Source organism: Cricetulus griseus, chromosome X, assembly GCF_003668045.3.
Source record: "Cricetulus griseus strain 17A/GY chromosome X, alternate assembly CriGri-PICRH-1.0, whole genome shotgun sequence".
Taxonomy (NCBI): Eukaryota; Metazoa; Chordata; class Mammalia; order Rodentia; family Cricetidae; genus Cricetulus; species Cricetulus griseus.
The window spans coordinates 4,700,401-4,727,244 of record NC_048604.1 but is presented as its reverse complement, the minus strand read 5'-3'; positions in this window follow the sequence as shown (position 1 = coordinate 4,727,244).

Sequence of the window (26,844 nt, the reverse complement as noted above, 5' to 3'; positions counted from 1 at the left end):
CTGCCATGGTGCTTTTGGGTGAAGTTAATATTCATTTCCTCATTAGACTGAGTAAAGCTCATTGCCTTCTTCAATTAAGATGGGCCTCACCCAAGCTGATGAAGACCTGAATAGAACAAAAAGCCTGGATAAGAAGGAACTCCTGTTCTTAAAGGATTTCAAATTGAGACATAGCATTTTTTCTGCTTTTGGACTTGAACTGAAGCAGAAGCTCCTCCCTAGCCTCAAGCTTTTAAACCTTCAGACTACAACCACATCATTGATTTTCCTGTTTTTTGGACCTCTAGATTCTGGGCAGAATAGTATCAAGAGAAAGGTATATTTGAGAGTGAAATTAGTGAAACAAGAAATCGGTTTTATTATTGTTCAGAACCATGACTAATGTGGTATTATATATCACAAATACCATTTGTTTTATGGAAAATAATTTTGTTTTTCTAAATAAAAACATTGTGTAAAAACTGGTGTAGTTTTAGAGTTTTGCAAAGCCCTTTAATGTCTGGCTTTCTAGAAGATGGTGGATTTTCTTATCCATCCCTGCAGTCAACCTCTGTGGAAAGACCCATTGTATGCCTGTGAATGAAGAATGCAAAAGGCGACTCCCATCTTACTACTAGTACAGAAAGAATTTCCATCTTTCAGACCCATTAAAAGGTTGTTGGAGATGTTAAGGATCTTCAGACCCCATCTGAGAATTGCTATCCTAGAGATTAAAATATTCAACTTTGATTTATCAAAGCATGTTAATTTGTGCTTTCATTTTCTTCCCAGGCAATGAAAGAATCTTAAATGCTTCAGTTCTACGTTTCTCTTCAAGTTTACATTCTACTAAATTGTTGTATTTTGATTTATACTGCACAGCCCTATAACATACCAGTCTCATGATTATTTGTTCATGAATTTGCTTCCTTATTCTGCCTTTCTAGTTCCCATTGAGAGGAGCAATCCAAATGATGTAGACAAATATCGTCAAGAATAGAAATCAGTAAATCTGTTGGTGAGTGTTCCTTTGACATATAATGCCTTTCAGTTACCATCTAAATTGTACTTCATTTCACATTCAAGGGTTTTCTTTTTCTGTTTTGTTTTGCTTTGCTTTTTAGAAATAGGATCTTGCTGTGTAGCTCATGTTGGCCTCAAACTCATGATGCTACTGCCTCGGTATCCTGAGTGCAGGGATTATAGGTCACTGTTCCAGCAGGAGCAATTGCTTAAGCATGTAGTATGCCCTATGGATTTTTTTAGAGCCCTATTGACCCAGAGAAAGAGTAACTGTTATTCTTTTGTTTAAATTAGAAATGAAGAAGGGCACAGGATGAGACATAAGACTAAGAGACATATTAACCAGTTTATTATAGGCCCCGCAGAGTAGAGAGACTAAGAGAGAAGAGGAACAGGGTTAATTGCTGACCGCCATGGCCGGTCACCATAGAGAGGCAGAGAGAGCAAAAGAGAAGAGGCAGAGAGAAGGGAAGAGGGACAGATGCAGAGAGAGTAAGTGGGCCGGAGACTGTCTTTTAAAGGGGTCCTCTACACCTGCGTGCAGACTTAGTTCCCATGGAACCCTGGGCTGACTAGGGTACTGCCTGAGTGGATTCTATCAGGTAACAGGGGCAAGCCAGCATAATGCCTGAACCTTTCGGTGACACTGCTTTCATTGGAAAGATGACAATAAATAACAACTAATCAAACATTGATCCTGTGCCCCTGGTCTGTAGAATGTCAGCATTCCGTAAACGTGGATGATGGATGAAATCTGATGTGTTAGATAGGTATTGACTCCTAGAGGATGTTTTAGGGCAATGTGTGAGTTATCTACCCAGAAACAATGACCAGACCAGAGGGAAGAATATGGGGCTTTGAAGTAAAATAATCTGGGTTGGAATCTGTTTGCTGACCACTTACTAGTTCTATTTAGGTTGTAAACCTCAGTTGTCCCTTGTATGTAGTAAAGTTAATTATAACCACCTTGCAAAGTAGGAATGGCATGGCAACAGAGTGAATGCATGAAATTCTGTGGCCCACTGGAGTCATTTAAATATCCATTTACTGTCCTCTTCCACAAACTTATGCTGTCACTTATGTCCTTAACTCTGCCTCATCATTGGTATCCAAGCTTACAGGCCATTAAAAACAACCAGGGAAACTCATTTTAGCTGCTTCAAAGGCATCTATTGGCCCATGTAACAGAGGAGATGGAGCTACAATAGGACAAAGCAGTGATGAGGTGTTGCCTCCTTTCAACCCACATCTGTGTGGAGAGGGAGGGAAGTAGTAGGTGTCTTCAAATGACACTCACTCCCTTATTTTGAGGTATTATGTTCTAGAGAATGAAGAGTTTCAGCCTTTGAATGGCTTTTCCAGAGAACAGGGCAGGATCAGAGGGAGAGGGTAGTGAAGTAGGTTACACTTGGGATCCTGTTGAAATTTTTATTCCCAAAATGCTGGTTAGTGAATTCTGGGACCACAGATTAACCTGTGGTAAGAAATACCCCTATAGAAGTTAGGGAAACTTTGAGTCCACAGAGCAGATACAGCTTATTCAGCATGGATTACAGTAGCAACAACACATGTATACTACTGACTCCCACCACACACAACTCAACACATGCTCTGCCCAATCCACACCCTACCTCCCTACTCTTCCCCTACCAATACCTGGTTGCTGCTACACTGACACTAAGACTGGTGAGCCCTCTGTCAGAATTCTGTCTGCTCTCTGGCATTCCTTGATGGCTTGCAACCAAGGTGTGGATGAGGCCCAAAGGCTTTGCTTCCCAGAGCCTAGGAACCGAAATCAGGCACTTGATGGCTGAGCACAACCCCATCCTACATAGATGGAGGCTTTACTTCTCAAATACTTTACTTCTCAGATACACTTGTATATTCTGAGTATGGAGTATGAAACTCCACAGAAGGGAAGGACTAACTACTGAATGGAAGGAATTTGGAACTGCTAGTTAGGCCCCCACTTTACAGCATGCTGTGGTAGCTACAGTCTAGGAATACCTAATGTCAAAGTGTCATGAAGGAATAATCTGGATAGTTTGACTTTGTGTTAGTCTGGGTAGCCAGCATTCAGAAGGCATGAAGGAAGTAGGCCATTCAACCTGCATCCTATAGAGAATACTACTCAAAAATCAAGACTGTCAAATCAAAAACACCAATGACAGTTCTTCTCCACTGCTGGTGGGAGTGCCAACTTGTACAGCCACTTTGGAAATCAGTATGGCAACTCCTCAAAAAAAATGGGAATGAGTCTACCACAAGATCCAGCAATTCCACTCCTAGGCAAAAGAAGCACATTCATACAACAAGGACATCTGTTCAACAATGTTCATAGCAGCACTATTTGTAATAGCCAGAAACTGGAAGCAGCCTAGATGCCCCTCAACTGAAGAATGAATAGAGAAAATGTGGTACATTTACACAATGGAGTACTACTCAACAGAAAAAAAAAAAAAAACAACGGAATCTTGAAATTTGTAGGCAAATGGATGGATCTATAAGAAACCATTCTGTGTGAGGTAACCCAATTGCAAAAAGACAAACATGGTATGCACTCACTCAAATATGGATTTTAGACATAGAGTAAGGATTACCACCCTACAATCCACACTGCCAGAGAAGCTAATAAACAAGGAGGTCCCTAAGAGAGACATACATGGTCCCCTGGAGAAGGGGAAAGGTTCAAGATCTCCTGAGCAAATTGGGAGCAAGGGAGGAGGGGGGAGGGAGCTAGGAGAATGAGAAGGGGAGAAGAAGAGGGATGCTGAAGACATGAGGGAGGAGAAAGTTTGAGTCAGTGGAAGAATAGAAGATAACAAGAATGGAGATATCATAATAGAGGGAGACATTTTTGGTTTACAGAGAAATCAGGCACTAGGGAAATGTCTGGAGATCTACAAAGATGACACCAGCTAACTATCTCAGCAACGGAGGAGAGGCTACCTTAAATGCCCTCCCCTGATTATGAGATTGATGACTGGCCTATGTGCCTTCATCCAGCAGCTGGTGGAAGTAGAAGCAGACACCCACAACTAATCACCGATTTGAACTGGAACCCAGATGCAGAGAAGGACTAGTGAAGAGCACAGAGGTCCAGACCACGCTGGTGAAACACACAGAAACAGCTGACCTGAACATCTGGGAACTCTTGCTCCCCAGTCTGATAGCTGGAATACCAGCATGGGACTGATGCAGACCCCAGGAACATGGGTTTCTCTAAGGAAACCTCAGAAATCTATGGGACCTCCTGTAGAAGCCCAGTATTTATCCCTAGCATAGGTGTGGACTTTGGGAGCCCATTCCATATAGAGGAATACTCCCTGAGCCAAGACACTGGGGGTGGGCCCAGGCCCTATCCCAAAGGATACGAAAGACTCTGATGACACCCTATGGAAGGCCTCACCATCCAGGGGAGCAGAAAAGATATGTGACAGATAAGGTTTTATTTGGGGGGGGCAGGTATGGGAGGACGGGTGGGAGAAGGGAACTGGGATTTTCATGTAAAACAATCCTGTTTCTAATTCAAATAAAAAAAGTTGAAAAAAAGAAAAAACAAACAAGCAAACAAACTCCTGGAGCTGTTGCATATGGCGGGCTGCTGTGTGCAAGTGCAGGCCCATGGAAGAAAAGAAAGCACATGGAGTGTGCTTTCCTGTCCCTGGATTAAAGTTAGCTATCAGACTCATGGGGTCAAAACTCGTATTTTAAAGAGAGGCAGAGTCTCCATGCACACAAGGTAACCTGTTTGCCACATTCATTCAGGGCAACTACCAAACAAAGCAGAGTAATGTACCACACACACATAATAACCACACACACATAATAATAACCACACACACACACACACACACACACACACACAAATTGACTTTGATACAACAGTATTTAAAAACATATTTGTGATTAGATTGAACAAACCAATGGTTCTAATGGCATTGCATTATCATAGCATAATCTTATGAAAATTGTCTCCCCCTTGGCCCTCACCTTTCCCTTATATATTATCTGTAGGAAATACAGCTCACTATTTGTAGGAAATGTATTATGTACCAATTTATTTGTCACAAGCTCTTGGTTATTAAAGGACCACTCTGACCCCAAATGAAAAAAAAGAAATCAAGAAGGTCAATGGTGTTTGTGTTGAGCTCGCCTCCTGATTTTCATCCCATTCCCTGTCCAGTGCTTTCCTATCACCCTGCTTCTACTCAAACTCATCCATGAGTTCAGGTATGGACTCCCATGGGACTACACCCTTCTAATTCCCAGAGGCAGCCATTGCATTTGGAGGACCTGGCAAGTGACAACAAGATAAGCCAAGAGTTCAACGATGTCTAACAGATGAGAGGTGCAATGAGATGGTAGACATGTCCAAGAGAACCTAGAACACATCTCCTCTTAGGTCAACACTGGTCACGCACCACAAGGGGCCTACAGTGCTTTCTTAGAAGCCTTTGTCTCCCTTGACTAGATGACGGGTGAAGACATGTAGCTCCCAAGAGCAGGTCCAGCTTTATTATCCTGAGTGGCTGCCTTCCTAATACCTCTCCATGCAAGACTTCCACAGCATTGTATAGTAATTTCCTTTGAGATAAAACTTTCTGTCTTGGAGAGAGGCTTATTTAAGGCATAGAATATTGTGAGGGGTGGTGAAACCTTCCATCCTGCAAGGAAACTCATTAAACTCAGAATGTAAACAACCCAATGGCTTCCGGAAATCCCTGAAATGAACCAAATTCACTAGGCTTCTCCTTAACCAAGCATATATGTAGGTAGCAAGGACTGCTGAGAAACACTCTCAGCCAAGCTGAGATGCCTAGAAGATGTAAAGACCAGCACAGCTGCCTGAAATAGATACTGTCTAACATGCTGAACTGCCTGCAGCTTGTACAGTGTGCTCCAGGTTTCCAATTTTATGAGCTGTCACCCATGCTGGGGCGGGCTTTCAATGATGCAGCTGTCTCTGATTCATTTCTGCTTCTGTAAGTCACCCCGGGAAATTCATTGGCTTACCAAGTTGAGCTTTGCTGATATCCTTACTATGATCTATTGTTGGTTCCCTATCTGGACTGAGTAGGTCTTTGTTCACATCTTCCCAGGAATGGTATCACATAGCACCCAGGAAAGCACATGTTCCTGTGGGAGAAACCTTTTCTCCTCTCCAGGGATTCCTAGCATTCAAATCATATGCGTGAAAAGGAAGCACCAGGGCCTATTGTTTGGGGGCCAGGGCCTTCTGTGGAGGCCCCACTCTCCCTCTCATTCCATTTTCCTCTCTGCTTAATACAGACCTCTTCTGAAATCAAGTTTTTTCCCTTCCCCATTGTTAGTAAAGTGACGGGCCATCCTTGCTTTTTTAGCCACTTTTTACTGATATTACACATGTCTGCTTTAATGGGCTATAGTGTGGAGTAGAAATAGATGAGGACAAAAGCCATCATCTAATCCAGAGAAAAGAAGGAAGGCACAGTAACTTAGTAACTAATTGGGGCTATTGGGACTTTGGGCTTAGAATCCTGGGCTGGTTATTGGGAGGGACAGAGATCATAGCATTTCCTTTGTGGTCCCGAGGCATGAGGCAAATTGTCATTTTGTGATAAATGTCTGAAACTTGACACTTCTATAAGGCTTCTTCATTCTGACTGTGTAGTAATGAGGCAGTTTGTTTGAGCATGCAGCATATCCTGGGCTTTCTCCACTACCTTATGTCTCTTCATGAAAGACCCATGCACAGATAAATGGGGCTTTCTCCAAGGAGGATAAAAAATGTCTTTAATTAATGAAAAGGAAATGAGAAAGTGGTGAGCATCAATTCAGGGACACGATGCTGACTTATTTGTGGCTGCTCTGTAGGTAGGATGACTCATACTTTGTGGGACTTGTTGATAAATCACTGTTTTTTGCTCATATCTCATATGAACATATCACATCTGATATCTCTGCAGCATGGACGCCAAAATGCTCATACCAGGGCCCCATCAACTGATAAAACTGCAAGTACATTTCATTCTCCAATAGTGAATAGCTCCATTTATACCATTTTTGTGTGCTTCACACAGAAAATCAGTAATCTTTACTTGTCTTGGGCAAATGTTGACCTCAGGTATCAGAAGGGTTTCCTTTTGCACTGGGATCATAGAACAGGTGAAGAAAGACTACGACTCATTGACTTCCCTCACTTTTAACCCAAAGCTGAACCCTAACCTTTCTTCAGGGTGACTACAAGTGACCATATTATAGGAAGGTGGACATAGAAACTAGTGATGATATCAAAACCAGCTCAGTGTGGAAGGTAGCATGGCTCAAACCCACCATAAGTGCCTAGAGCCCAAGATCAATCATAGAATGAAAGATGGGCTTTCAACATAATGGGGAAAACAATGGGGCTGCCTGGAGTCCTTGGTAACAGGATGCACTAAAAACACTGGAAAGAGGATACAGATGCAGTTATGCAAAAAGTAAAAGGTAACACAGACAGTTGCTCTTAAATGCAGCAAAAGACTACATGGATATTGAGATTACCTTTCCCTCTTTCCTTCTACATACCAATGCCAATGGAATTCTAAAAAGTATGCCAAAATTGCAAACATACTCAGGAGTTATGTTATTCTACCCAAGGAGTCCATCTTCTCCTTTAGAAATTTGTTTCCATCCCATTCCCAGATTTCTCATGTTATAGTGATAGAGACTGTGAGACAAATTTAAACAGGGATGTCATATGTCATGGCTGGAAGCCAGAATGTTAACACTTCTGGGGCCACCCACATTTGTGAGCATCCAAATGATGTACTCTGCTGAGAATACGTATCTAGATTATTAGTGGGATACATGGTGTGAATAGTGTTCGTATTTTTAAAACGGCACAAAAACCCTCTCAAATTATTAGTATGCTTAACTCTGTAATCCATTTTCAATATCAGCTATGACAAGAAAGATGTATTTATGCTCTCAAATGACTCAGCCTTGGTAAATTAGACCTGTCAAAGTGACTTTCTTAGCACAATAGTTTACTGTATTTTTGACAACCACTCACTGAAGGAGAGGAGACTGTTGTATGTAAACAGCTAGAAAAGACAGTTATAAAATAATGTGATCAGTGCTTTCTTCTAAAGTGGCACTTGACTTTGTGCATGGGAGGCTCTGGTAAGGGATGGAGCCTGAATTATTCCTATTATACCTGCAGCCAGCTCCACCACCATTGTCCTAGACCTCTTTATGTCTTTTCTCTTCTGAGCTCTAGCCTCTAGGCTGTATTCTCTTCGAGTTTTGTCTAACTGAGCTACTTCCTTGTCTGGGAGCTTCCATTACTTTGCTCCGCTTATGGCACCAACCTGTTCAGGAGAGTCTTCCCTGACCTAATCCTCTTGGATTTGTTAGTCACCACACCTGCTACTTCCTCTGTGTTAATCAGAGAAGGTATTTCTCTTGGCCACAAACACTTACAGAACTAGCCCAACTGAGCAGTTCCTGTCAATGCACCCCAATAGGGCACTAAGATTATGATGGTTTCCCATCTTCCCCTCTAGGAAGGGCCACAATTTAATTACAGCAGGCCTAAAGCAGAGCCGAACATTTCTCTCAGTTCTTTCAGAATCGTTTCTATAATTTTCATTGAAATTTTGATGGAAAGTGTGTGAGACCACTCAGAATCAGCAGGTATAGAGAAAAGATCCCTGAATAGAAATTGACTCGGCATTCTAGTTCTTGCTCTACAACCAATATCTAGAGACTAGGGTGTGGAGGGACGATGCTCAAGGCTCCTCCCCTCTCTGCCTCCTATCTGTGAAACCAGTATATGATGATAGTAGTCCATAAAGAAACTGTTGCTTTCTCCCTTCTTGGTCCACTTGGGTGAATAATCACTGTTCTGGAGACTTTTACATTTTTCTTTTATATTACATTTTTATAAATTCTGCTTCCACCAGTACACACAGATCTTCTTGTGCTGTTTTAAATGCCTGTGATTCATCACGTGCTGAATAGGACATTTCATTATTTCGCTACAGTCCATTGACATGAGAACTGGCTTCCTTCCATGGCCCATCAACACTGGGCCACTTATAGAAGGTCCCATTTTCATGATATATGCAATGACCAACTCTTTCTATGATGTGACAGTGCCATGCAAAGTTGGACAGGTCACCTGGGACAGTGCAGGAACATATGCAAACACAGCTTTCTCCCTTTCTTCCCCTGTAGCAGGGGCCTGACTAGAAAACAGAAGACCAGGCTGAGGGGACAGTTATGATCCTCTTATAGAACTTTCCAAAGCCAGGCTTAAGTTCACATGCTGTTGGGTCCATGGGATTCAGGTCATTCTCTTGAATCTTGTTCCTCTCCTGCTCACATTGCAGCCTATTCTCTGCCATCCTCTGGAATGCTCACTTTCCTCTATAATTTCCTTGGTCCAGTGGTACAGAGCCAGCTCAGATAGAAAGTGCTTTCATGGGGAATTATAGGCATCCTTGGAAAAGAAGAAGTAAGGGGAAGCCTCAGAGAAGCCCTGACTGACAGTACAGACACACAATTATACATAGACATATGTAAACACTCACTCAAACCAATGCACAATCATGCTTGTTCCCACAACACATATACCCATACACATGCACTTTCACAATGTGCACATAGCTCACACATAAACTGGCCACATGTCCATGCACACAGCCAGTCTTGTTGTATTCAAAGCTCTTGTGGATTGACAGCCACCACTTTTCCAACACCACAATCCACCATCCTCTTCCAAAATCTTCATTCTCCAGCAGAAATGGATATGGTAGCTTCTTCCACCACATTCACAAGCTCAGTGCAAAAGTGTATGGCTGTGTTATTTCTGTTGTCTTAATTCAGAATGTTCTGCTTCTGCCAGAAAATGAGTCTTCATTTAGAAGAATCAGGGTATTGCTTGACCGGTCTAGTATCTCATAGGATCACTGGACATGTGACCTTGTTCCAACACTTGATGCCACTTTGGAGCTTGGACACTGGGCTTCTACAATGACTAATAACTACTGAGAATGATCAGGGTTATGTATAGCTAGCCAGGTTGATTGTTGCCCAGGAATTCAACTAGAAATGGTGGGTTGTTTCTCCCTTTAAGGAGATCAAGAAAACAAGCAGTTCAGCAATCCCTAAGCTACTATGTCCCTCTTGAAAATGTAGTAAAGAAACCCATTTGAATCCCCAACTCTTGGTATTTTTATTTTCATAATTTGAAGAAACATTTTTGTTTTCCAATCCCATCATTTTCCCTATATCTGTATTTGAAGCATACACAAGGTTGAGTGTGTGTGTGTGTGTGTGTGTGTGTGTGTGTGTGTGTGTGTGTGTGTTTAGTTTAATTGAGCTTTCTTTAAATTCAGGGCCTCGTTCTCCTTCCCCTGCCCCGTAAAGCTTTAGAGAAATGTCACCAGTAGCCTTAGCCATCATGAAAAGAATAAAGTCTGATTTGCGATTCTGCTGTATAACATATGTTCACATGGACAGTACACCCTCAGGCCTTCTGGAAGACTTCGTGACAGAAGTTGGGTGTGAACAGGTTGGAAACCAAAGGTCACTGTTCAATTTTTGTTGATAATGCTCACTTAAGCTAAAGTGACTATGTTTTCATCCAGGTCTTTGAAGCCCATCAAGGATAAACCTGCTACCTTTGTGTAGCCAGAGTCCATTTCTGGGAGGGGAAAAGACTTATCATAGGCTATTGTCTCATTTGAGTAGGCTGCCCAGAGTCCTGACCTGGTTTATTTACATATCCTGACCTTCCAGACTTGAAAGCTGTGCACGATGCTATGAGAAACTGAGTTCATTTCCAAGGTGTTCCTAGCTGGCCCTATGCCAACCTAGAAGCCTCTATTGTCAGAGCTTTCTAGGGACATCTGAGAGGCCATAGTTGCCATCTGAGACAGGTAACTTTGCTAGGTACCTCACCAGCTCTAAGTGCCAAGTCTCTTCCAGTTGTTCCTAATCCCCAGTCAATTCTCTCAGAGCCAAAGGACAGCTTCCTAGGAACACTCTTGCAACCCAGCATTGACAAAGGGTCTCTCTCTAATCTCATTCCTTGCCTTGGTTGGTTTTCAGTCTAACTTGCTGTATGTCTCAATGGAGATATTTCTCATTTCTGCTTATTTTCTTCTGAAAAACAAAGCGATGAATGACCTCAGATGTGAGAAAAGACCAAGATTGTTCTGTATTTGAGAGATGGGTTGACTCTTCTTCCAGAAAAATTTCTTTGGATGTTTAATATCCTTCATATGGATGCCACAAGCAAACCAGCTGTATTAGTTTCTCGAGTTTCTATAATAAAGTTCTGTGGGCTAGGTAACTTACATATCTGAAGTGTTCTGTTCTGCTCTCTCTGACATAAGCCTGGAGACTGGACATCAGTATGTAGATCTTTACTTTGATTCTTCGCATCATCTTCCTTCTGCATGTGTCTGCTTCCAATTTTTCCCCTTTATCAAGACACCAGTTCCAGAAGAGTGAGGCCCACCATAATGACCTCATTTTTTCTTGATTGCCTCTAAACATCCTAGCTCCATAATCAGTCACTTTCTGAAGGCACTGGGGGTTAGGATTACAATATAGTCTTTTTGAGTAAATGACAGAGAAGATAATTCTGTCCCAAAATGTTAGCTCTCTGAGCCTCAGCCTAGACAGAATCATTTCTATCTCAGATATAGGAATCTCATCCCATTCTCAAGGACCCTGGGGGTCATTTTGAGTGCCTACTTCAGGAAAAAAAGGACAAAGTTTTTTCCCTCAAGGACCAAAAACAGGTTTGAAAGGCAACTTTCAGTTCAGAAAGCGGACAAAGTGGCTCTGAGTAAATCTGAAGGGGAATAATTCAGTCCAAGGGCATCACAAGAAAGGACCTGGGATCAGAAAGATGATGGGCAATGTTGGGTCAATTGTAGGCATTTTGGAAAGTCAAAATCAAGAAGTCTATTCCATTACATATCACAGAGCTTTCCAAAGCATGAATACAGAATTCATTCAAATGTGATCCCTTCGTATTGCAAATGCTTTGCCCACATTTGAAGGAACTCTCTGAACAGCTATTGGACATTCCTGGGCTCTTTAGTCAGGTAGAGAGATTTGGTCTGATTGGGGTACTTGATGCAGTGTCTACCCACCAAGAAACAGCCAAGGATGGATCTCAGCAGAGCCCACTGCTCCCTCTATGGACCCTCCTGATGTCTGGACTCTTCCCACAGAGTGGAGGTCACTGTGCATCTCCTCCTAATGATACGGGAAGCCTGGATACCAGCTTTCCTAGTTGCCTAGCCCTGCTTCCTTGGAGAAAATCACCTTCATCTGTGATGTAGGTTTACAGTGTTGCTAGATCATTATGCCCATGTAATAGGAATCAAACCACAGAAGCAGCAACATGGAAATGTGCTTCTTGTTTACTGCAAACAAATTTGAAAATCAATTGTAAACGTCTCTCCCAAACGTGCTGCACAGTCATTGAGTTGATGGCTTTTCCCTACTAACCCACAATAATGGTGACCCCTTCTCCTTGGCAGGAGTGCGGTCTAAATTGAGAAACTAAGCTGTCCTCAGATCAGCTGAGCCCCCACTCTAATGGCTCTCTGGGTTTTGTTGCTTTGCCCTCTGGGAGAAGCTAATTCAAAAACTCTTATTCTCTTGGGGATGAGACTGAAATTTTTCTGATGTCTTCACTTCTTTCCTGTTGTGGCCATTAGGTATGGCATAAGGTGAGCATGGCTCCTACACCCTACATGCATGGCACCACAAAACCAAATCAGCAGGTACAGATTTTCATTTCCAAAGAGATGGCTCTGGATAGGGAACCAGAAGTTATATCTGGAATGGTGTCATTTTAATGTGTCCTAGCATCTGGCAGAGACCAGAGGATTCCTTACATCATTCACCCCCAAATCACACACTGTGTACACATTAGGGGAAGACCCAGGCCACAGAAAGTTTGTGGTAACATCCATGTAGCTGATATGGACCCTGGCTGCCCAATATCACTCATCAAGGAGCCATGGCAAAATGCAGGTGACAGAATAGAAGTGACAGACACTGGGGCAGACAGGTATTCCCAGACATCATGGTCCCTTACAGATCCCAATGGCACAAAGGCTGGGGAAATGTAGTCATCCTCCCAATTTCCACCTTAATATTAACCAAATGCCAGTGTCAGTTACTTTTCTGTTTCTGTGATAAAACACTCTGACCAAGGCAACTTATGGGAAAAAGGAGTTTTAATTGGACTTATGGTTCCAGTGGGATAGAGTTTATGATGGCAGGGTGAGGTCATGGAAGTAAATGGCTGGAGCAGTAGCTGAGAGTTTGCATCTTGATCCACAAGCAGAAGGTCTTTTGACTTTTGGCACAAGGCTTTTGATACCTCAGAACATGCTTCCTCCAGCAAAGTCATACTTTCTAATCTTCCCCAAACAGCTACCAAGTATTCCAATATGTGCTTTTTTGAAGGTGGTTCTCATCCAAACCACTACAACCAGGCTTACTTCAGGTACAGCCTACTACTGTCTTTTTTTTAAGTTACTGTATATTCTTTATACAAAATAGTATATTTGGTCCACTTCTTCATCCCAGTTACTTTTATTTTCATGGCTTACATACAAAAGAGCATGCAGTATTTGTCTTTCTGAGTCTGGCTTAGTTTTCCTAACATGATGGTCTCCAGTTGCAACAATTTTAATGTAAGTGACATAATTTTGTTCTCTTTCTGGTTGAACAAAACTCCATTGTATATGTATACTGCATTTCCCTTGCCTATCAGAAATGTAAGATTGTGGTCTCTCAACTCAGGATCCTCTACCACAACGTGTTCTCAACATACACAAACAGACTCCATCACAGTCTGGTTACTCTTTGAGCAGGCAAATTAGATGCCCTGATAGGAATTCTATGAACTTCTGAGTCAGTTCACTGACATGAGCCTGCTTGTGGACAATGGACACTGGGTAGATGTCACCCAGCTGGAGACAACACTATTTAAACACAGTAAGCTAATTTGTTGAGACTTTGCTATGATTGAATGCATGTGTTTTGAATGAGTTTTAATTTCAATTGGAATCTAATTTGTAAGGTCTGGGGGATAAGATTTTAGAAATAAAAAGATAAATTAGGTAGTTCGTGCTCTGTGTGAGGAATGCAATATTTGCTCGTGTTATTTCAGACTTGAGTTGTTTATTTATTGCAGGTGGCCTCTTTGTTTTACTTTTATTCTTCATAGCAGATTGAGGAGAATATGCTTTTGACTAAAAATGTTTTAAAGAGCCAATTGCCTTTACCATCAGTTTATGTCATGTTTCTACCTGTTTACTATAGCGGCTGGTATTCCTGAAGGGACATTGAGGTACAGGGAAATCAAGAAATAGAACGCTGTTTTTTTTTTTTAAGTCAATTCTCTAACTTCAAACACATGAATTTCTTTTAGAAAATGCAAGTGAACTAATCTAATAAGCTACTGCATTTGGATAGTTGCTCTCCTAACTCCAGCTAAAAACAAGTGTCCTATGGGTAAAACGTACCCTATAACCCACCTCAAAAGAAGGTATGAGGCCATTTGTCCTGCTCAGAAAGTAGCCTCCAGGGACTCCTTCCATGTCCTAAGGGCAGAAATGGGAAAACACTTCAACTAACAGCACTGAGAGATCATTCTCCCACCACGGATTTGCCTGTGCCAAGGAGGTGCTGTAGGCAGATGGCAGTGGGGGTTGCCATGATCCAGACTGGACTTGAGAACCAATAGACCAGTATTAAGAGGTTACATAAAAGAAGGTGTTCTTAAAGGCATATTTGCTGAAGATGATGGGCCTTAAGTGACACAGGTGTGTGGTGTTAATAGTCAACCAGACACCAAATGTAGGTATAGGTCTTCTGCCAGCTGCTTTTCATTCTCCTGATGACAGAAAGGACTCTTATCTTGAGCCAGTGCCACTTAGCTGTAAGCCTCTGAGTTTTTATCTTGTCCATTTTATCAAAGAGAATGGCTAAGGTCCCGGCCAACCAGACACCAGTATCAGGCTTAGACTAAATATCATGATTTTGGTTTCATTGTATGCATTTGCATCACAAGAGGTATCAGTAATCTATTTGAACAATGATAGGAAGTTTCCTTTTAAATTAAATTTAAGTAAAACCAGTGAGTCAAACTGAAGAAAATCTGCAAGTAAATCATAGCACAAATGTAAGCATAAGAAATCTGGAATGTGGAAATCTCTGTAACAGGGGATTCTCCTAAGTATGAAGTTATGCACTAAAAAAAAGTTAATAGGAGGAAGTACTTTTGAAATAGACAGTTTTGAGAAAACTTATATCCAGGATATATAAAGTTCTTACAACTCCATAAAAAAACAAAAAACAGACAGATAACTCAATAACAGGCAAAAGGCAATACACATTTCTCCAAAGAAGAGACACATGTCTAATGAAATTACAGACACTCGGCATCATTAACTGTGAGGACCAAGCTCTTATACAAGAACAGAAGAGAGTTTCAAGAAGTTTGAAAGTTGAAGAGGATGGGAAGCTCCTAGGCAGATTAGATATACTTTGTTCACCAGCACCCAGGCCACTAGACAAGCAGACACCTGCAGGCACCCAGACATAATCCAGTGTACTGAGGCCACACAGGCCATCACTGACACAAAGGCCACAGGTTGTCACACACAGGTACTAGCAAAGGCAAAAAGGTGAAGACCTCTGACCTGAAGGCCATATGGATACAAAATTGAATGAAAGTGTTATTTTGATAGGAATCCATTTGGAGTTCTCCAGATGTTTGAATTTAGCTGTATTTCTGCTGACTCACACCATGCCCCTCCCCCATTAAGCATTACTAATCCTGGCCCATGCCTGATATCTGTATTTGTGCCATGCCATCTAAAGTTAAACAAGATCTATGTATTCTGTTCCCTTCACTAGCCATTATGGAAATACAAGCCACAACCAAAACTACAATAACATAATACTTTGTTGCATGACCTTTCCTTGGGAGATATGAACATGCCACACAGAGCACCAGTGACAAAGACATTATTCCATCGAAACACATCTCAGTGAATTAATGTTTATTGTACTTATAAGCTATTACCCAAAGATGGAGTCAACCCTTCAGTTAAGCTTCTATTTCCTGTATACTCTGACCATCAGGGATCAAACACAGCTGGAACAGGATTATTCACATTTAAGGATAGGGTGCAGGAGGAACAAGTGGCTAGAGTCTCAGTGAGGGTCTCCTGACCATCCCCTCTTGAAATAATGCTAATAGACCCCATCTTGTGAGGGTATTCACAGCTGCTCTGATTTCAAGATGGCAAACTGCCATGCCATGCCTGGAGGATGGTATTATACTACATAATTCACGCTTACTAAAATGGCTATAAGTTTTAGAATAAGTGTGAGACTCTGAAGAATCTGAAAACCTCATTCAAGTAGAAATGCAAAATGGGGCAGTAGCATTGGAAGACAGTCCAACCCTTCCTTAAAACATAAACATTCATTATATCCTATGACCCAGAAACCTCACTCCAATGTAACCAAAATAACTGAAAAGCATCTATGCAAAAGTGTTTACCCATTTGTTCATGGCAGAATTATTTATAATAGAAAAGAGAAGCTAACAAACATCCATCAGAAGATGAATAAACAAATGTATATCCTTTTATGGGTTATAAAAGCATAAAGTGTTTTTGGTATACAGTTCAATACAGAAACTTTGATATCATCATGCTAAGTAAAAGAAGTTATACTAAAAGACAGCACACATAATGCCATTTATAAGAACTATCCATAAGAGGCAAATAAGTGTAGGAAGAAAGTGGATTAGTATCTAGTGGGGAATCAGGAAAGTCAGCTTAATGGACATATGCTTTCTTCTGGGAACAATATAAATGTTCTAGAATAAAGTAGTTATGCAACCTGTGAACAGACTAAAATTATATTTTCAAGGACTGGTATGTGAGTTACCTGTAAAAAAATGATTAAATGCGTGCTTGGAACTAGCCTTTTGCCTTCTGACTTCTGAACTTTTCTGTTCCTCAATCTTGCTTTCTAAGGCTAGACTGACCTTGACCTTCATAAATTTGGAGGTGGAGCAGCAACCATTTACATAGTAGGCTTTAATCTTCCCTTTTTCAGCAATGAAGGAAACAAAATGACTGGAGAATTTTGGCAAGCTCATCTCATTTCAGGGTTAAAAATATGGGGTTTGACGCTAAATGCTCTGGGGACAGAATTCTAGTTTCTACCTCATGTCTGTGTGACCTGGACAAGTCCTTCAGCTTCTGTCCTCATGTCTGTGTGACCTGGACAAGTCCTTCAACTTCTGTGTCAATTCAGGGGAATGTCAGCACCACCTCCCCAGTAAAATCATGAGGATTGAATGCAAAGTTCTTTAGATAGTGTCTGATACACAACTGCTGCTTGATAAACGGATGCCTCAGACAATGGCTTGATGTAGGCATCCCATCCTTTCTCTTGCACTACATGTGGCCTCATGTGATCATCTCTTCTTCCTATCTTAAATGGATACTTATTTGCTTTTTCACCTGTGTATACTATACCTCTGAAACTTGTAACAGGAAGACGGGGAAGTTACTCTGTTGTGGGAGAGATTTTTGTTCAAGAGAACATGACTCCACATGTCAAAAATATTATTTCCTGAGTCTGAATACCTTTCTTTCAGGCTAAAGTCTTTGCAGTGGAGCCTGATCTGGCCCAAATGCTGAGGGAAGGGTCCTTGCAACCCAAAGAAAACTGGAAAGGATCCATCCTGTGTCTGCTATGGATTTGGAGAGAAACCTATGCTAAATGGAGCCTGGAAATCTTCGGGCCTCAATATCCTCCCCTGCTGCCTCTGCTTCTCTCTGCATAGAGAGGCACAGCCAAGCCTCTTTGTGGAGCAGCTTTGCTGCATGCTCTTACTTCCATGATGATGAGTCCTCTTCCATAGCTCTCATTTGAGCACTCACAATATCACCTAGCATCTAAAGCACTGAACCTCCACAGTACAGCAAAAGTCTTTGAGAGCTATACTGAGATTCTTTTCAAAAAAGAGTGGTCCCCTTGCTGAAGTGAATATGCTTGTATACTGACCTAAATAGAATTTGATTTGTGAGTGCCAGCAAGAAGGTGCGAATGTGGTTATTTTCTTTTAAAATGCACTGTGGTACATATTCTTTTAAAATGCACTGTGATATATATATATATATATATATATATATATATATATAATATATATATATATATATATATATGCCTGACCACATTAACCATTAAATTGTTTTATATTTCTTTTATTATTTATTTTGCCAGCATGAATTATGTGTTCTATTTGCATGCAGTACCTGTAGAGGCCAGAAGAGGGAGTCAGACCACCCTGGAAGTAAAATTACAGATGGTTGTCAGCCATCATGAGCGTGCTGGGAACCAAATCTGGGTCTTCTGCAAGAGCAGCAAGTGCTTTTAACTGTTGATCCATCTTTCCAACTCCATGTTAGCCATTTTTAGAAGGCAGTTGAATGGCACTGATTATAGTCATATTATAGCATAATCATCATCATTGTCCAATCACAAAAGTTCCAAAGCTCACACTGTCATATGAAGCACTAACTCCTCCCTCAGACCCTGGTAAACACCTTTCTCCTTTCTGTTTCTATGGATTTGATGACTCACAGAAGTAGAGTTTTATGTATTTTTTTCTATCTGTGGCTGATTTCCCAGACCATAATGTCCTCAAAGGTCATCTATTTTGTAATGTATGTCAGAACTCCATTTATTTTTAAATGCCAAATAGCATTCAGACTTATGTCTGTGCCATATCATGTTTGTCCATTTATTTGTGGGACTCTTGAGTTGCTTCTATCTTTAGGTAATTTCAAATAATGTGGCTTTGAACATTCCTGTCCAGGTGTTTGTCTGTTAGATGGTATATACCTAGGAGTGGAATTGCAGGCCATGTGATGATTCTAAGTTTTTATGGAGCCGTTAAAGCTGGTTTTCACAGTACTTCCTAGTATTCTTGTGTTTTACTAGACCATTATTTTGTTTATTAGGCTATTCATCAATGGATGTTTGCTCTAGTTCTCAAGAGACTCTTTTATATAAGGAGTCCAATGGTCTGGGATAGAGGGGCAGGCACAGGAAATGAAAGGATTGGAAGCAGGACCTCCCCCTCCCCCTATTCATTTGCCTCTCAGCCTCCTTATTCAGCTGTCCCCAGCTGGGGGAAAAGGAAATCAGAAAGATACTTCAGGATGTTGGGATGTTGATCACAGGTTAATGAAGCCCTCCATGTGTCTTTCACAGCAGACAACAGTAACTCCCTCAGGGGGATACAATTCTCTCCTGGAAGATGGCCACTGGGATCTTCTTCACTCTAGGAACAATTCTACCAAAATTCACTCTAACCCTTGACCCAGAAAGCTTTGAAAAGAAGGTCTTCCTGCTTCTCAGAGTGTAAGTAACTCATGAGGTCAGGGAGGTTTCAGCATGTGTCTTCCTTTGCAGAAGGCTTTCATGGCTGGGCTGGTACAGAGACCTGGAGAATAGCAACAATGGCTCCCCGGCGTTGGTGCATATTGAGTACAATTGTAGTCATCATAACAATTGTAATGGACTTTTAATGTGACCTATTTGGTCAAATCTGAAATAGCTGATTATACCCACTTTTGGTGAAGGGAAGCCTCCTCTAAAACTATTTGCCAAGGATCTTGAGTCTCTCTCTCTCTCTCTCTCTCTCTCTCTCTCTCTCTCTCTCTCTCTCTCTCTCTGTGTGTGTGTGTGTGTGTGTGTGTGTGTGTGTGTGTGTGTGTGTGTACATACTTATGTTCATATGTATGCACATGAGTGCAGGATTCCATTTTAGAATTGTAAAATGTATCCCTGTCGCTCCACTAAACAGTGCCCATAGCCACAGCTACAACTGACCAGTTTTCTGAAGCATTTGCTGACATGCTCCAAGCCACTAAATGAGTATTTTTCCACTAGGGATGTCCTGTGTACCATGGTCTCTTTTGCTATGGTTAAGACAGATGGGAAAGCAGTGACTCAAGGGTCTCACGATTACAACATAGGATTTCATAAAGCAAAATGACTCTACCTCAGGATATTTCAGTTCATTTGGGAAGACTTTGTCATTATATACTCTTTCTGCCTGATAGGCCCAAATCCAAGCAGGAACTACTAATTTTCTGTTGAAATCCTTAGGGTTGAGAGTTCTTTTAGTTTTTAGTGCTCCCATAGGGAGTTTCTTTAGTTGATGCTTGAAAAGGGGATCCATGCACAAATTAGGCAAATCTAAAATAGACTGTGTCTCTGGTTAAAACATGTTTCACTTCTTTAGAGAATGTGATTGACATCTGGTCACTTAAACTCATGGCTAGTGATCCAGATGGTGTTGTGTCTTATAATGAAGGAATAGATATGACAATAGTGGGAGAGCGTGGAGCCAGACGTCAGGCTATGTTCTGTGAGTAGGCAGACTAACTAATGCAGTACCATTGCCAGAGACCCTCCTCTTACAGACTTAGGGACTATAACAAACAAGGCCATGATGGTGGACCAGGTGAAGACTGGCCGGTAAACTGGAGGATGAATGAATAAGGCAGTCACCCTAATCCTTTAACAAATCAGGGAGTCTAGAGAGGGTCCGGGTAGACAAGACTGGAGAAGGACCGTGGGAGAGCTGATTTGGGCTCATTCTTTGTGGTAAAGCTCTTTCCTTCTTCTTATATGGCAGGTATGACTTACATGACAGGACTAGAGCCTACTGCACATCTCACACCTTCCTCCCTACTTCCCACCCAGGCTCTTTTCTGTGAATACACTCAGAGCAGGAAATGAGACAGCATGAGACAGCAATTCTGCAAAGTGGTCTTTTTCCTTTGCCTGCTCTCTGGAGAGTCTGGCAAGGTGAGAGGAAATGCAATGTTGATTGCTCCTCAGAGTCTTTTAAGAAATTTGAGTCTGTTGGAGAATGCTGGGGAGGAAGCTCCTGCTTGAATGGTCAAAGAAGGTAAGGGGTTCCTAAAGGGAGAAAAACCCACCCTATTAGGCTAAAATGTAAATACAAGCCTTTGCATTAATAAACAAATTGACATGAATAATTTAGTCCAGTGGCGCCTTTTGTTTTGATCCTGAGTGGGAAGATTGCAGCAGCACTTAGCAAGTGGCCTCTAGTGACTTCCTCTGTGGTCAGGACATGCCCCAGAGTGGTGGGTTCTGCCCCTACTCAAGCCTATGCATTCCCAATTAACACTTTTCAAATTGATATTTAGGGTGCTTTTTATCTTTATTCCTAATGAGCTTTCTCCTTCCCTGCTGTCTTGCTACAAAGCTTGATGCTGTCTGAGTGTGTTCATATGGTGCTCAAGTGCGTTATCTGACCTTGATTGGTGTTTGGGGAGCCAGTTAAATAGATTACATGGGGGTTACCTTGGCAACTGTCTTCACTGATTTAGCAATGCAGTTCATTCTTGGACACAGGACTCTCGGCAACTCTGCAATCCCACCACTGCGCATTAATCATTAACACCGAGTTGGACATCGGCTCTGCCAGGCAGCAGCCAGGAAAGGGACTGGGGACAGGCTGGAAAGAGCCTGTCTGTGAGCCTTGTTAACTAGCACGGAGGATCACACAAGGAACCCTAAAAGTAGAGCCTCCAGAGAAAGGGATGGCAAAAAGCCATGCTGAGGCCTGGCTATCCTTTTGCCCATAGTCTTCAAGGCTATGAGAAAGCCCCAAAGCTGGTTCTTTGGGCTGCTTGAAAATTTTCCCTAAACTGGCAGGGTAGTGCTGTGCACTGAGACCTGGGACCAGTCTGTTCCTGCCCTGGTCCATTTGGATGCACAGAAGCAGAATCAGGATGCAGGATGGAGGATCTGGTCCACTCTTCCCTGAAACTTTGGGCAAGTTGTCCCAACTCCAGGAGAATTGGCTTTCTTTACAATTAACCTCATAGGATGTCAGCAACACCTATTTTCCTAGCACTGATGTGGATACATAAAGCACCTGGCCTAGAAGAGGTGCCAGCCAATGCTGTTATTTGCAATGACCTAGCTCTGAGGCTTACAGAGTAGGTTCTTAACCACAATGTTGAAGTAATTCTAGTTTTTTCACCGAAAGCCAAAACTTGCCCTGGCCAAAAGAATCATTAGGCCTCTTTTATGGGTCACTAGGTAGCTAAATGGAACAAGCTACACAGCTGCTGGAAACAGATCTAGGATTAAAATTCAGAAAGCCTGCTCCCTGCCTAAATCTCCAGTGTTGGACCTCTTTAGAAGCAGTCAATCTGCCAGAGATAGGCACTGCCAGGAAGCTAAGTGTCCTGAGATTGAGGCCCAAGGCAGAAAGTACTTAGAGAAACAGCCTACTGGGCCTTCCATCCTATTGAACTTCATATCAAGTGAGAAGGGATAACACACAGCCAGAGACTGTTCTGCTGTCTTCAGCATGTTGGCTATGGGAACTGTGTAGGAAAACAGGAGGGTTCTACCTAGCACACCTATTTGCTCAGGTATGACATTTCAAGTTTGCAAAGCAAGCTCAGGGACATTTTTTCCTTGACTGGCTCATCAAGACAAGGAGGGAAGATAGCAAGGAATTAACTTATCTTCCCATTTGATTACTAAGGTCAAGAGAACATTCCCATTGACAATGTACTTTCCATACATGCCATTGTGATGCATTGTGAAGACTTGATACAGCAACTTTAGCAAAAGTTGCAAACAGCCTTCAAAGAGAATAAGTATGTAGACAGATGGCCTTTCAAGTCTTGGAATTTATGGCTGTCCAATCTGCACTCATTGTACTGAGGGATGAAGTGAAGAGAATGGAGTCAGGAAAGAGCTTGCACTGCTTTTCTAACCCTCACATGCACACTGCTCCCTGTCCATGTGCCATGAGGAGAAAGCATGGGCTGTAGAGCCAAGCAGAGCTGAATACACACCTGACTTGGCTATTGTTTCCTCCCTGAGAATTGGTTTCCTGGAATAATAGCTATTTTACTGAGTTGTTACAAAGAATAGAGATAATGTATGCAAATTTCTTTATCACATAGGTAATGGAATACTCTTGAATATTTTTAAAGCAAAAGTAGCATTGGATCTATGTATTAAGAGCACAGAAAGAATAGAAGGAGACAAGGTAAAGTCTAGTAATAATCTAGGCAAAATGGTGATTGTTTGGAACAGGGTAGTAGCTGGGGAAAGCAGCAGAGGGATTCTGGACATGACTAGGGGATTAGAAAGTAACCAGATGGGGAATGGTTTTCAGCTTTCTGGTGTGACCTTCTTGGTGACTGGTGATGGCATCTCACATTGATATGGGAGCATTCTGGAAGTCCTTTCCCATCCATTGGCTTATATGACACTCCTGGTCTTTGAAGAAACAAATCAATTATTTTGGTGATTTGACAGTTTGGGAAATAGAGGCTCAGAGGAAATATGAAGTATGGGCCAATAGAACTGATACTGGACAGGAAATTCTGCCTCCCAGTTCATTGCAGGTTTTGCTTTATCTTGCAACTGTGTGCTTGAGCTAGTCTCAAATAATCTTCTCAAAGATGATTATTTCATTTTGGAAAGGTTGATGAAAATGAACATTTGTCAGCATGTTACAGTTTAAAATCATGTCCTATGGTGTGAGTATTTACAATAGGGTAATTAAGAAATGCTATCATAACACTACTAGCCCAAGGCCACTGTAGACCCACCTTCTAGAACCATGGGCTATACTCATAATCCAGGAGGCTATGAGGCATGGTTCAGTAATGTGTGTAAAAACTCTACACCTCAGAATCAGATGATACAGGGTCTGAGGGTCAGCACTCTGTCTTCAAAGTGTTTCCAACCTGCCCCAGGCACACCCAACTGACTGTGCTGATTTACTGCTAAGATCAATGAGTCGAAAAGAATTCCCACTTCTCCCACTTGTCACACCAAGTCTGAAATTATGAGTTAAAGGAAAGTGGGATTCTGACACTGGGTCTCATTTCACTTTCTCTATATTATCTTGGATATTGAACACATATGTCTTAGCCTTTTAGCCTGACTTAGATCATTATAAAAAGAGGGAAAACATATTGCACCAAATCCCAAGGATTCAATAACACAGGAATCCTAAGCTACTAAAGGTAGTATTTAAGAAGAAATCCACAAAAATAGGTATATTATTTCTAGGACATCAGCTCATTTCCTACGGAAAAACAAAATGAATTGGGGAATTTCAGCCTAGTGGAGTGCAAAGAGTTACAGAGAAGACCATCTCTGCTGTTCATCCTTAAATAAATAGCTGCTGTTTGTGCTTGTTAAAATGTAAGATTTCCAGATCTAAATGTCAGAGAATTCTAGGAAAAATTGCAAAACCATTACTTCATAAACATGTAATTGTGCTATTACTGCTAAATGCGATGACATTCTATAAATATCACAGTTCAGGCCTCATGGTCTATAAATAGATCCAGTTAATCACCGGAAATAAATTTTATTCTTGAATACTAATGGAGTAATTACAGAGTCCCCATTTTCTGGTGCCAGAGTCCATTCTCCACTTTGTTGGTATCTTTTCCTCCTTAGGGACCCACCACAGGTCATAAATCCTCTTCGATAAGTATGAAGACAAGAGCAATGGTGAGGACATTCATTCCATTTTCACAGCCCAGCCTAGAACCCTGGGAAGTGTTCAAACTGTACTTATGAGGGCTGCACTCAAAGTTAGGATGGACAGATATCTGTACACCTTACTGTACTGAGAAGTATGGCCTCAGTAGAGATGTGGGAGCAGCTCCTTAAATCAGAATGTGATATAGCAGACTCCAAAGTAACAGTAAGACAACTAGATCACCTCCTCTCAAGCACCAAGACAAACTGGAAGGCTTCATCACAGGGTGTATCTCAAGTGACTTAAGTTGAAGCCTTTAAATCTGTTGTTATGCTTTCCCCAAATCTTTTGCATGTGTCTGGTGGCTACACCATAGACTTGGCTACTATGTAGCCTATTCATGTGTTATGTGAAAGTTATTGGATGTTTTGTTACAAAATGGAATTCGTTATTTTCATCCCTACATAGAATGAAGTCTTCTGGGCAGCATCAAAAATTCTGTGGTCAAGAACATATCATGAGCTACTTTGTTTTTTTTTTCTTGGCCTCAGTTTCCCCGTTTATAAAGTTGCAAAGCATTAGGGCTGTTATAAGAGTGGCAGTTAAGCCAGGAGATACTCATTCCAATTCTGAAATCTCCTTGAGCCATGACCTTGGCCAGTCTGTTCCCTTCTCGTGAGTTAATAAAAGAAAGATGTAAATCTCAGCCCTTTGACAAATGTCTTAGGTCTGTACAAGGGCTCAGTCAGTCCATCATGTCTTCAAGGGAGCTCCCTGGAATGCCTCTCTGAGTAACTATGCTATTAGACTTGGAATTTCACCAAGGTAGTACCCTGCAATCCAGTTATATAGCTGAACTGTGAACACAGCTCTAGTTACTGAAATTCCAGAGTGTATGAAAGATTGTTGGGAGAGTGGGCATTGTCCTAAGTTAATAAAATAGGCACACAGGAAAGATAATTAGGGGCAAGGGGAAGAAAAATCTTGATAATTAAAAGGCTAAACATGATTTGGGTAGTAAACAAAATTAAGGAGTTTTCTGGTAGACAGAGCAAAACCAAAAGCAAAATACATAAGATCATTTATGATCAGCTTTTAAGCAAGTTGAGCTCCATCGGTGCAGTTCTGCCAGGAGTTGTGCTAGTGAACTCACTAGACTTTAAAAAAAACTAATTGTATATATGTGACCTGGGAGAAAGAGCTATAAAGGGAGAGGTGCATCCCACAGCACACAGGTGGAGGTCAGAGAACAACTTTGGTAAGTGGGTTCTCCTCTTCCACCTTCACATGGGTTCCAAAGATCAAATTCTGGTCATCAGGATTGTGTGACAAGCACCTATACCCACTGAGTCACCTTGCTAGTTCTTCACCATCCTTTTGGCTCAGGGTTAAAAATGTGTTAGGATGTTGATGCCTTAGTATGATGCCCCAAATGAGTAATTATTTCCCCTTCAAAAAATATGCCTCTTTTTCTTTAGGTAGGTAACTAAGAATGATTTGTTTTAGTGATTGGCACTGATATCTACACAGTGATATATGAGCTCAAGGGACACCATAAAACTAAATTCCACAAGCTGGGCAAGGTAGAGGACATCTTGTCAGGTCTTATGTGACTTGTATTCAGGAAGAAAGAGATGACTCTTCCCCAGGAGCTGTCCCGTGGCATCTCAGGGGAAAGGGTTTACATCTTACTGCCTAATGCAGACCAAATCATGAGGGTAAGGAAAGGCTGGCTAAAGTATTCTACCCAAACATAAGTGACCAAAAACTTGTCTAGCAACTGGATGTCTACATGGCTTCAGTTACAGTGTCTCTGGAATTGGCTCTATCTTGCAATTCAGGACAGCCATCCTCATACATGGAACATATACAGAGAGCAGTTAAGTTCTGAATCCAGTGGTCTGAATTCCATATGTCTTCATGAGTTACTAAGTGCATTGGGTTAAAGAAGCAATGTAAGCACCAAATCCCTTGATAACATAAGCCTTTAATGGGCTCTTTTCCTGTGCCACTCATTGCCCATACAGAAACATAGTTGGAGGTTAATTCCATAGAGCAGTTCTAAGTGTCTGCTCCATCTCTGATGAAGCCAGTTGCTGGTATCAGAATTCACAGTCAAATGAGGAAGATAACCATGGAAAATATAGTTCCAAGTGTAAAATGGAAAACCTGAAAATACTCTTTTTAAAGACAGACTTAGTATGTAGCCCTGGCTTACCTGGAATTTCCTTTGTAGACCA